Here is a 9908-nt window from a genome sequence, read left to right on the forward strand (position 1 = left end):
TGCTAAGTGTTGAACTTGTTATTTTTCTGATTTTTGTGATCCAAATTCACACAAGTTTGGAGCTGAATTAGTCAAAGAACCCAGAATCAAAGTTGTTCCTTATGTCAAACACTACAACATTGCTTTAGTGAACTCCTCCATGCAAGGTCTCTAGCACCTAGTTCAACTTTAGTCAAACATGTCACTTTGAAATCATGATACATACTCAAACTATGACTAAATGACCAAACTAGCCCTAGCCTTAAATACCAAAGTTGTTCATAATGATATCCTAAGCATGTTCAAGCAATTTGCAAGGTCATTCAATCACTTTATGTAGTAGTCACTCATAGAGCTATTTAAATTAATCACATGAAATATGCCCTAAAGACTTGACCATGAAAAATGACATTCATGATCCATGTTCTAATTGTGAACCTAAGCATTGCCAAAATATTTTGGTGACTCAATTCTACCAAGTACATGTTTACATTCATGAACATTTACATATGTGCAAAGAAACATGCAATAACAAGCAACGTTGCATATGTTTCAATTCAATGTTCCAATTGTAAATGCTTGTTTATGAATGCGTGATGATCATGCTCATGTTATGCAAGTCAAGTTATGCAAGGCTAACACCCGAGGTGTTACAGTCCCTCCTCCTTATAAAAATCTCATCCCGAGATTTGTAAGACCTACCATTCTTGAAAAAAGGTGGGATAAACTTCTCGCAGATAATCTTCTCTTTCCCACGTAGCATCTTGTTCACTATGATTGTTCCGCACCACCTTATAGAACTTAATAATCTTACTCCTTGTCACTCTCTCCATCTCTTCTAATACTCGAATTGGCTTTTCTTCATAGGTCAAATCCGATTGAAGCTGCACGTTGGTGGGTGCAATAGCTTCTTCTGGTACTCGAAGACATTTCTTTAGCTAAGAAATATGGAACACATCAAAGATTGCACTCATCTCTGGTGGAAGTTGTAACTTATATGCAACATTTCCTTTTCGCTCCAAAATTTTGTATGGCCCTACATATCTTGGTGAAAGCTTCTTTTTCATCCCAAATCTTTTCACACCTTTCATGGGTGATACTCTCAAGTATACATAGTCACCCACTTCAAAAGTCAGTGGTCTTCTTCTTCTGTCAGCATAACTCTTCTGTCTTGATTGAGCTACCTTCATATATTGTTGGATGATACGTACTTGCTCTTTGGCTTCATTGACAAAATCAATACCAAAGTATCTCCTTTCACCGGGCTCAATCCAATTCAATGGAGTTCTGCACTTTCTGCCATACAAGGCTTCAAATGGAGCCATTTTGATACTCGCTTGATAACTGTTGTTATAGGAGAATTCAGCTAAAGGTAACCATTTCTCCCATGAACCTTTTGAAGATATAACACACGCTCTAAGTAAATCTTCTAGGATTTGGTTCACTCGCTCTGTCTGTCCTGAAGTTTGCGGATGATAAGCTGAACTTCTGATTAGCTTGGTTCCCAAAGCCTGGTGTAAGTGCTCCCAGAAATGAGCTATGAACTGTGGTCCTCGATCTGAGATTATAGTCCTGGGTAGTCCATGCAATCTCACGATTTGGGAAACATATATCTCAGCGTATTTTCCAACTATATACCGTGTGTTCACGGGTATAAAGTGTGCTGACTTGGTGAGACGATCAATAATAACCCAGATTGAATTGTGACCTTTTGGCGTCATTGGAAGGCATGTAATAAAGTCCATGCTGATTTCCTCCCATTTCCATCCTAGAATAGGCAATGGCTGAAGTAATCCAGCGGTTTTCATATGGACGGCTTTCACTCTACTGTAGTTATCACACCTAGCAACATAGGCTGCGATCTCTTTCTTCATCTTAGTCCACCAAAAACGGGTTCTTAGATCTTGGTACATTTTACTACTACCCGGATGGATAGACAATTTGGACGAGTGAGCTTCCTCTAAGATTTGATTCCTTAGCTCACGGTCTTTTGGTACCACTAGCCGGTCCTCAAACCATAATACACCTCTTTCGTCCAATCTAAAATGTTTGGTTTCTTGCTCTTGCATTTTTCTCTTAATGTGACTTATTCCTACATCTGTCTGCTGTAGCTCTATGATTTTGCCCTCAAGCGAACAACTAATTATGATATTGTGTAGTACAGCAGGATATAGCAAGTTGAATCCATCTTCCAATAATGCTTCCACAGTGTTGCAATGGGACTTCTGACTAAGTGCATCGGCTACTACATTTGCTTTACCCGGATGGTAATGCACTTCTAAATTATAGTCCTTAATCAATTCTAACCATCTTCGTTGTCTCATGTTCAGTTCTGGCTGGGTAAAGATATACTTGAGACTTTTGTGGTTAGTATAGATATGACATACATTGCCCAACAAGTAATGTCTCCATATCTTTAATGCATGAACAACGGCTGCAAGTTCCAAATCATGTGTAGGGTAGTTGACTTCATGTTTTCTCAATTGCCGAGAGGCATATGCAATTACTCTCCCTTCTTGCATAAGCACACATCCCAAACCTATTCCTGATGCATCACAAAATACATCAAACGGCTTTTCAATGTCCAGTTGTGCTAGAACAGGTGCGGTAGTCAACAAAGTTCTGAGGGTGTGAAAAGCTGTTTCACATTTTGGTGTCCATTTGTACTTCTCATCTTTCTGAAGTAGTCTAGTCATAGGCTTAGCTATCTTTGAGAAGTCTGGAATAAACCGACGATAGTATCCTGCTAACCCTAGAAAACTCCGAACTTCATGAACCGAAGTTGGGGATTTCCAATCCATGACCTCTTGTACTTTTGATGGGTCTACTAAGATTCCATCTCTTGATAAAATGTGACCTAAGAAAGGTACTTTGCTCATCCAAAATTCACATTTGCTAAACTTGGCATATAGCTTATGCTCCCTTAGTCTAGATAGGACAATCCTCAGATGCTCTTTATGATCTGACTCATTTTCTGAATAAATCAATATGTCATCGATAAACACGACCATGAACTTATCAAGTTCGGGCATGAATACCGAGTTCATCAGGTACATGAAATAGGCTGGAGCATTTGTTAGTCCGAAAGACATAACCAAATACTCGTATAAGCTGTACCTAGTAGAGAAAGTAGTTTTAGGTATATCCTCTGGTCTGATCTTTATCTGATGGTAACCTGATCTCAAGTCAATTTTGGAGAATACCTTTGCCTTCGCTAGCTGATCGAACAAGATGTCGATGCGGGGTAACGGATATTTGTTCTTGATGGTCACAGCATTGAGTGGTCTGTAATCTACACACATCCTCAGTGACTTATCCTTCTTTTTCACAAACAATGCTGGACATCCCCACGGAGATGAGCTAGGTTGGATAAGACCTTTGTCCAATAGATCTTGCAATTGAACCTTAAGTTCTGCTAACTCATTGGGTGGCATTCTATAGGGCCTTCTGGATATGGGTGCGGTACCTGACACTAATTCAATCTTAAATTCCACGTCCCTATCTGGGGGTAGACCTAGTAATTCTTCTGGAAATACATCCGGAAACTCACAAACCACGGGGATATCACATATGGTGGTGGTTTGGATAGCACAGGCTAAATGTTGGGGTTTGAAATCGTGGGAGAGTGGGACTAGAAAAGCATTCCCTCCCGTGGGTTCTCTCAGCATAATAGTGCGTGTGCTAGTGTCAATAAGAACACCATGATCCTTCATCCAATTCATGCCTAAGATTACACTTATTGACAACCCCGGCAATATTATCAAATCTGTTGTATACTCCCTCCCTTGTATCAAGATGAGTATATTTTTGACTATCTTTTTGGTAGTAACAGTTTTCCTTACTGAACTTATGTTAAAACCCCCTTTACATACTTCAATTATTTCTTGATCATGTCTAGATGCAAATGCTTGACTCATAAATGAATGAGAAGCTCCCGAATCAAATAAAACAACAGCGGGATGCTTGTTGACGAGAAACATACCAACCGTGACAACTTCTCCGGTGGGCACTTCCTCCATAGCGGTATAATGCACTTGTCCCTGATGTGCCCTGGCATTCACCTGCCTCTGATTATTCTGATTTGGGTTGCCATTCCTCTTGGGGTGGGGGCACTCCTTGGACCAATGACCTAGTTGGTTGCAGTTGAAACATGGTTGATTACTTCTGAATCCGGTGGAGCTGTCCTGATTGCCATTTCCTTTTGGTAAGGCAATAGTGAACGCCTTATGAAATGGTTTCTATGGCCTATTATTCTGAGCTTTCGGTGGTGGAGGCCTGAACTTAGGTGCAGGTGGACGGAATTGTGGCCTAGCTATGATAGGCACTTTTGACTGGAAAGATCCGGAGGCACCGGCTTCATACGTCCTTTTGCGACCCTTAGCAACTGCATGCATGTTGTTGTGGTTTTCTTGGGTCAAGGCATCACTAATAAACTCATTGTACGTGGCACATCGAGAATTTGCCATAGTCTTCATCAGTTTGGTACCCAAACCTCGCTTGAAACTCTCTATCTTTTTCTCCTCGGTATCCATGAAACTTGGAGCATATCTTGACAAGTTGTTGAATGCATGCATATATTCTGAGAGTGACTTTGTTCCCTGAGTGAGTCTCATAAATTCGGCTGCTTTCATGCGCATTAGGCCCGGGGGAATATGGTGTCCCCTAAAAGCCAGCTTAAACTATTCCCAGGTCACTCGCATATTAGCAGGCAGGGATGACAGGAAATGTGTCCACTAGATCCCTGCTGGTCCTTGCAATTGATGAGAAGCATACTCTGCTTTCAGATGCTCTGTGACCCTCAGCAGACGGAATTTCTGCTCAATGGTATTCAGCCACTCATCGGCCTATAGTGGTTCCTCAGCCACCTTGAAGATCAGAGGCTTCATGTCCAAAAACTCCTTGAAGGTACTGTGCTAATTTGGCTCGGCCCCTGGTTGATGTGGGTGGCCACGAGCAGTGTTTTGCGCGATAAGGTGCAAGGCTTCTTCCATTGTCCTCTGGCTACCCAGAAACTGGGTAAAGAATTCCTGAGCAGATGGCGGCGGTGGGGGTGGCAAATCATCCTGGTTGCCATCCTAGCTGCCACCAGCTCCAGCACGGGTGCGCGTCATCTGTGAAGTTGCAACAATAAGCGATTATTGGTTGATGCCAAGAGATTGCAGATGAATTAGGTACTCATGCCAAACTAAAATTACTGGAGAAAATTCTCAAAAGCACAATAAAAGCAGAGGCATAACAATTCATTCTCGCAACATGACATCACCAATTTGACCACTTATCGTGCTCATAACGCATGCAAATTTAAAGCGTGATTACCAACAAAGAACTAGAATTGCATTGACGTTCATCCAAACGTGCGATTAACATTACATGATAGTCTGGTTACTAATGCCAACTTCGAACTACAGGTCCATTACATGAATAAAGGTGATACATTAGTCTTTCCACTAAGTGCTAAGCGATCTAATCCTCATCATGATCACTATCGAGGTCAGACGCAGAATCATCTCCTTCCTCAGGTTCTACTTCTTCTTCAGGCTCCACTTCTTCTTCCTCGTACCCTTCTAGATCCATTTTTGCAGCTCTAGGTGGGACATAAGGGTGGAGCTGATTGTTCAGTAGATGAACCTCTTCATGTAGATTATCGTTGTATTCTTCCGCATTGGCTAACTGCTGTCCCAGCTCAAACTGTTGAGCTCTTAGGACATCTTCCTTGAACCAAGCTGCATTCCGCTGGTGAGTTAACTGAGTCATTTCTTCAGTGAGCCTTTCAATCTCAGCATCATGCTCCCTCTGAAGTTGATGTCGGTCCTCACGGGCATGACCAAGAGCACCAGACACACGTCTGAGGCTACCTTCTACTCCATCTAACACTCTCATCATTGTGAACATGGCGCTCATGGAAGGGTTATCGCTGTTCTGCCCTTCTGCTGCACCAATCTCTAAAGATCTTCTTCTTGCCTACTGCCATGAGTCATTGGAGGGGTTACCTCTTGGAAAGACTCCAACCAAAGCGGCTGCCAGCTCTTGAGGAAAACGATCCATGATATTCCTCAAGATCCCAAAGGCTGCCCTGCCAGCTGCTTCTTCAGCAGTCCTGCCAGTTGACTCATAACACCAGCCTGTCCACTCCGAATCGTCACCTCGGGGATGAATAACGGCCTCCACAGTAACTAAGAGACCTTCTCCCAACCGCTCATTCACCCAGAAGTAGCGGGGTTCCATTCCATTAGGATAGCCTACATAGCTGAGCACTCTCCACAAGAGTGTAGTCATCCCAAACTCTCCAAGGAACGTGTGACGTTGATGGGTACGTGGAGCAAGCTGATGGCTAGGAGCTCTGCCTCCGGTGGACTTGCGAGCAGTCTGCTTGGTGCATGCCATCTGCACCATTAACATGTACCCTTTGGTGAGACAACGCCATAATGGATAAGAGTTACATAACCGAGTAAGAATTTTATAAGGGGAGGAACAATGTAATTATGTGAATGGTAATTTAACATGATACATGCTCATGCCGTACGTCCTCACAAACTTAGGAAAAATTTGTTTCTAACGGTAGACACGGTGGCATACATACGTTCTCTCATAAATAGCATAACTAGTCGAGCTACACATTTCGTTGTTAGTGTACCTGCATAAAACTTCATTTCAGCCCTAAACCCAAAATGAATATGCAGAATGTAATTGTAAATACTTCCATATATGTATACCCATACATATACTTCCGTATCAATCTACCCGACAATAATTTAAACCCACAATTAAATACGTACCATATACACATGCAAGCATGCATACATAGCCGTACCAAAGCTACTCTTCTCGACCGCACGCTCACATCTTGCGGTCATACACTCATCTTACCTTGGCGTAGAGGCATTTGATCCATACATTACCACTCAAGTGAATGGCATCCATACTATAGCACGTCGTATGGACGATGAAGTAAAAACCCCCATGTTAGTACTTAAATAGCCACCTAATAGTCCTTAATTTGGGCATAAGGAAAGTGATCATTGGCACACTTTAGATTTCAAATACCTATTATATAACTATTAGTTGCTAGTGAAGGGTTTTTGGAAAATAAAAACTTTTGTTTTAAATACACTTGTGACAAATAACGTTGAATCTTGCTCTGATGCCAGCTATCGCAGAACCGACCAATTTATAAGAATACAAGTACATTGGCAATCCGCAAGCGGTCGCACTATCATACTTGAACCCATATAAACCCGGTAGTCCGTCGAGTACCGCGACGGGTCTCGATAAACGATTTACAACAACCAAGATCATACAGGATTCAACATACATGCCACATATTACATAAAGTTCACGGATACTTTTCATCATCAGAGTACGAATAAAGGTTATTACAAACCAAGTTTGATAAATAAAGCGGAAGCAAATAAGTTTAAAGATAAAGTTTCCAACATAGTTTGATACAGTGCCAAGCTAGATCACGGTCCACAAAAGCAAAGATAGGAATTACTAAAGAAGCCTGCCCAAGGCTTACTCCTCATCCACGGCGGGATAGAAACAACTCTTGCAATAACCATGATACACAGTGCCATCTGCAACAATGGGAAAATAAACCCTGAGTACAAGAAGGTACTCAGCTAGACTTACCCGTCATGAACCAGAAATAAAATGACTCCAAGGATTATGCAAGGCTGTATAAGTGGACGTAACTTGACAACATTTTGCGTAAAAGGCAATTGAGTCATGGTACAGTTACAAATTCCTTACCAGGTTAATTATGACTATCCATTTCTAGGTTAGCAACTATCCTGTGCCAAACATGTGGTATATCATTTAGAAGCATACAATAGTAACCATAGCAGGTATTGTAATTCCCTTTTTATCCGAACCATCATGTTTCATAACACAGTTACTACGATGTTGGGACTAGCCAAGTTTCTCACTATCCGGGAGAGACGGCGATTCGAATCGATTTCAACCAGCTGGGAATTTATTCCTAACACAAACCTAGATCTACTAGCCACGATCGTCTTAGGTCACCTTTGGTACAACTCAGGTACACATTTTGTGGGTCCGTACCACGCCGCACAATCTGGAACACCAGATGCCAGGATGCTTAGGCCAAGCCTGCCCTTGGGCTCAGTCTGATCGTTCCCCAGAAGGAGCGCACAACAGAACGGTTCCCGGCCTGAATTGAATTACTCGGCTTCGTAGTCGGAATGAGTTATCCGGCCAGCTAAGTGAGAGGCATGCGTTCAATCTTGTCAGAAGCGCCAACAACGGTACGGTCCTTAATTGACATAGACGGGGATAAGTCCACACCCAAGACCTCCATGTCTTGTTGCTTCTCTATCGACTTCCCGTCCGGTCTCAATTTACTTTTACCCCATGGTTCTGTTCCACGATAGCAGATATAGCCAACCGTGCTCCGGTATCCACCTATATCTCGCAGGTGATAGGACATCACCCGACTTCTACCGGTCTAAGCATGGCTAAGCATATATATTCGATCCTGGACCTATACCGGTTAAAGGTGTAATATCTGGACAAGGAATGTACATGCATCAAGTGGTTTCATTCAACTCTTATAACCTAATGCATCAATCATAAATACATAGTAAACATTTGTAAATTACTGAGAGACTTATAATGCTCCGGGGCTTGCCTCGCAGAAAGGAAGTAGGGTGATGGTCAGGACACTCCGGAAGCTCTTCAGGGTTCTGCTCCACGCCTTCGGGAGCTGCGGCTTGTAGATCCTCCTGCTGGTTCCCTTCCTCTGCTTCTTCGAATTCTAGCAACGTGATCTCTTCCTCCGATCCTAGATGCATGAGTATGGCATGAGTATTACGAATGCATATATGTTAACAAGTGCATCAAGTTGATTGAGTAGGTGCATATCTCTTCTCGATTATTACTTAACTACTTCTACAATGCATCGACTATGCCACAACCAGTAGCTACTTGTTTCACTCATAACTGGAGTTCTACTAATCCAAAAATAGTGATCCTAGACTTTCTGGAAAGCTTATCAAATTCTCTACAACTTTTTTATTAACCATTTTTATAGTACACATGAGTTTCAACATGCAACTCATCACACTCTAGAATCAGTCCGAAAACTATTTAACATGCAATATAAAGTAATAATACTTCTACTTCATGTAATCATTCGAAATTTGACAACATAGAATTTACCAACAGTTTAAGCATACCAAATACATTTAAGATAATATAATGGTGAAGCCCAAACTATTTATTTAATTACCTTTATTATTTTATTTAGATATCTAGGTTAAATACTAAACATATATCAGACATACTTATTAAATTCTCAAAAATTTACAGTGCCTTACTAATGCTATCAAAGGACTACTATAAAATTTTCATGTCATTTTACTAAGTAGAACATTCTATACAAAAATGACAAGGAAGCAAGGCTTGAAATAGCATAAATGGAAAATCCTATTGAAAAGTGTCAAGCAATAGATTTCCTATTTTTCTTAACATCCATATGGTACTAGGATTACCTCCAACAAATTTCATGAATTTTGAACGCATAAATAATTTATAAAAAATCATGCAAGGATTGACTATTCATAAAAGAAAAATCTATAACTATAAATCTACCCATGCACTAGTCTTCAAATTTTTACCAGAGTTCATATATTCTATGACTAGCTTACCACAAAAATTTCATAATTTTTGGAGCAGAGGAACTCTAGATATAAAATAAACAAATTTGAATGCATTCAAAAGCACATTTGAAATCCCTATTTAAATCTCCAAAAATTTCTACTGTACAAGTCAAGAACATATTTTTCCTAAATACTACATTTCCTAAGGAGCACTCACAAATTTATTTCACAATTTTAGGAGCTATCAAACTGAAGATACAAAAATAACAAAACACACTTGAATCTAGAATTTTTGAACTATCCCTAAAACCT

Source organism: Miscanthus floridulus, chromosome 6 (assembly GCF_019320115.1).
Source record: "Miscanthus floridulus cultivar M001 chromosome 6, ASM1932011v1, whole genome shotgun sequence".
NCBI classification, from domain to species: Eukaryota; Viridiplantae; Streptophyta; class Magnoliopsida; order Poales; family Poaceae; genus Miscanthus; species Miscanthus floridulus.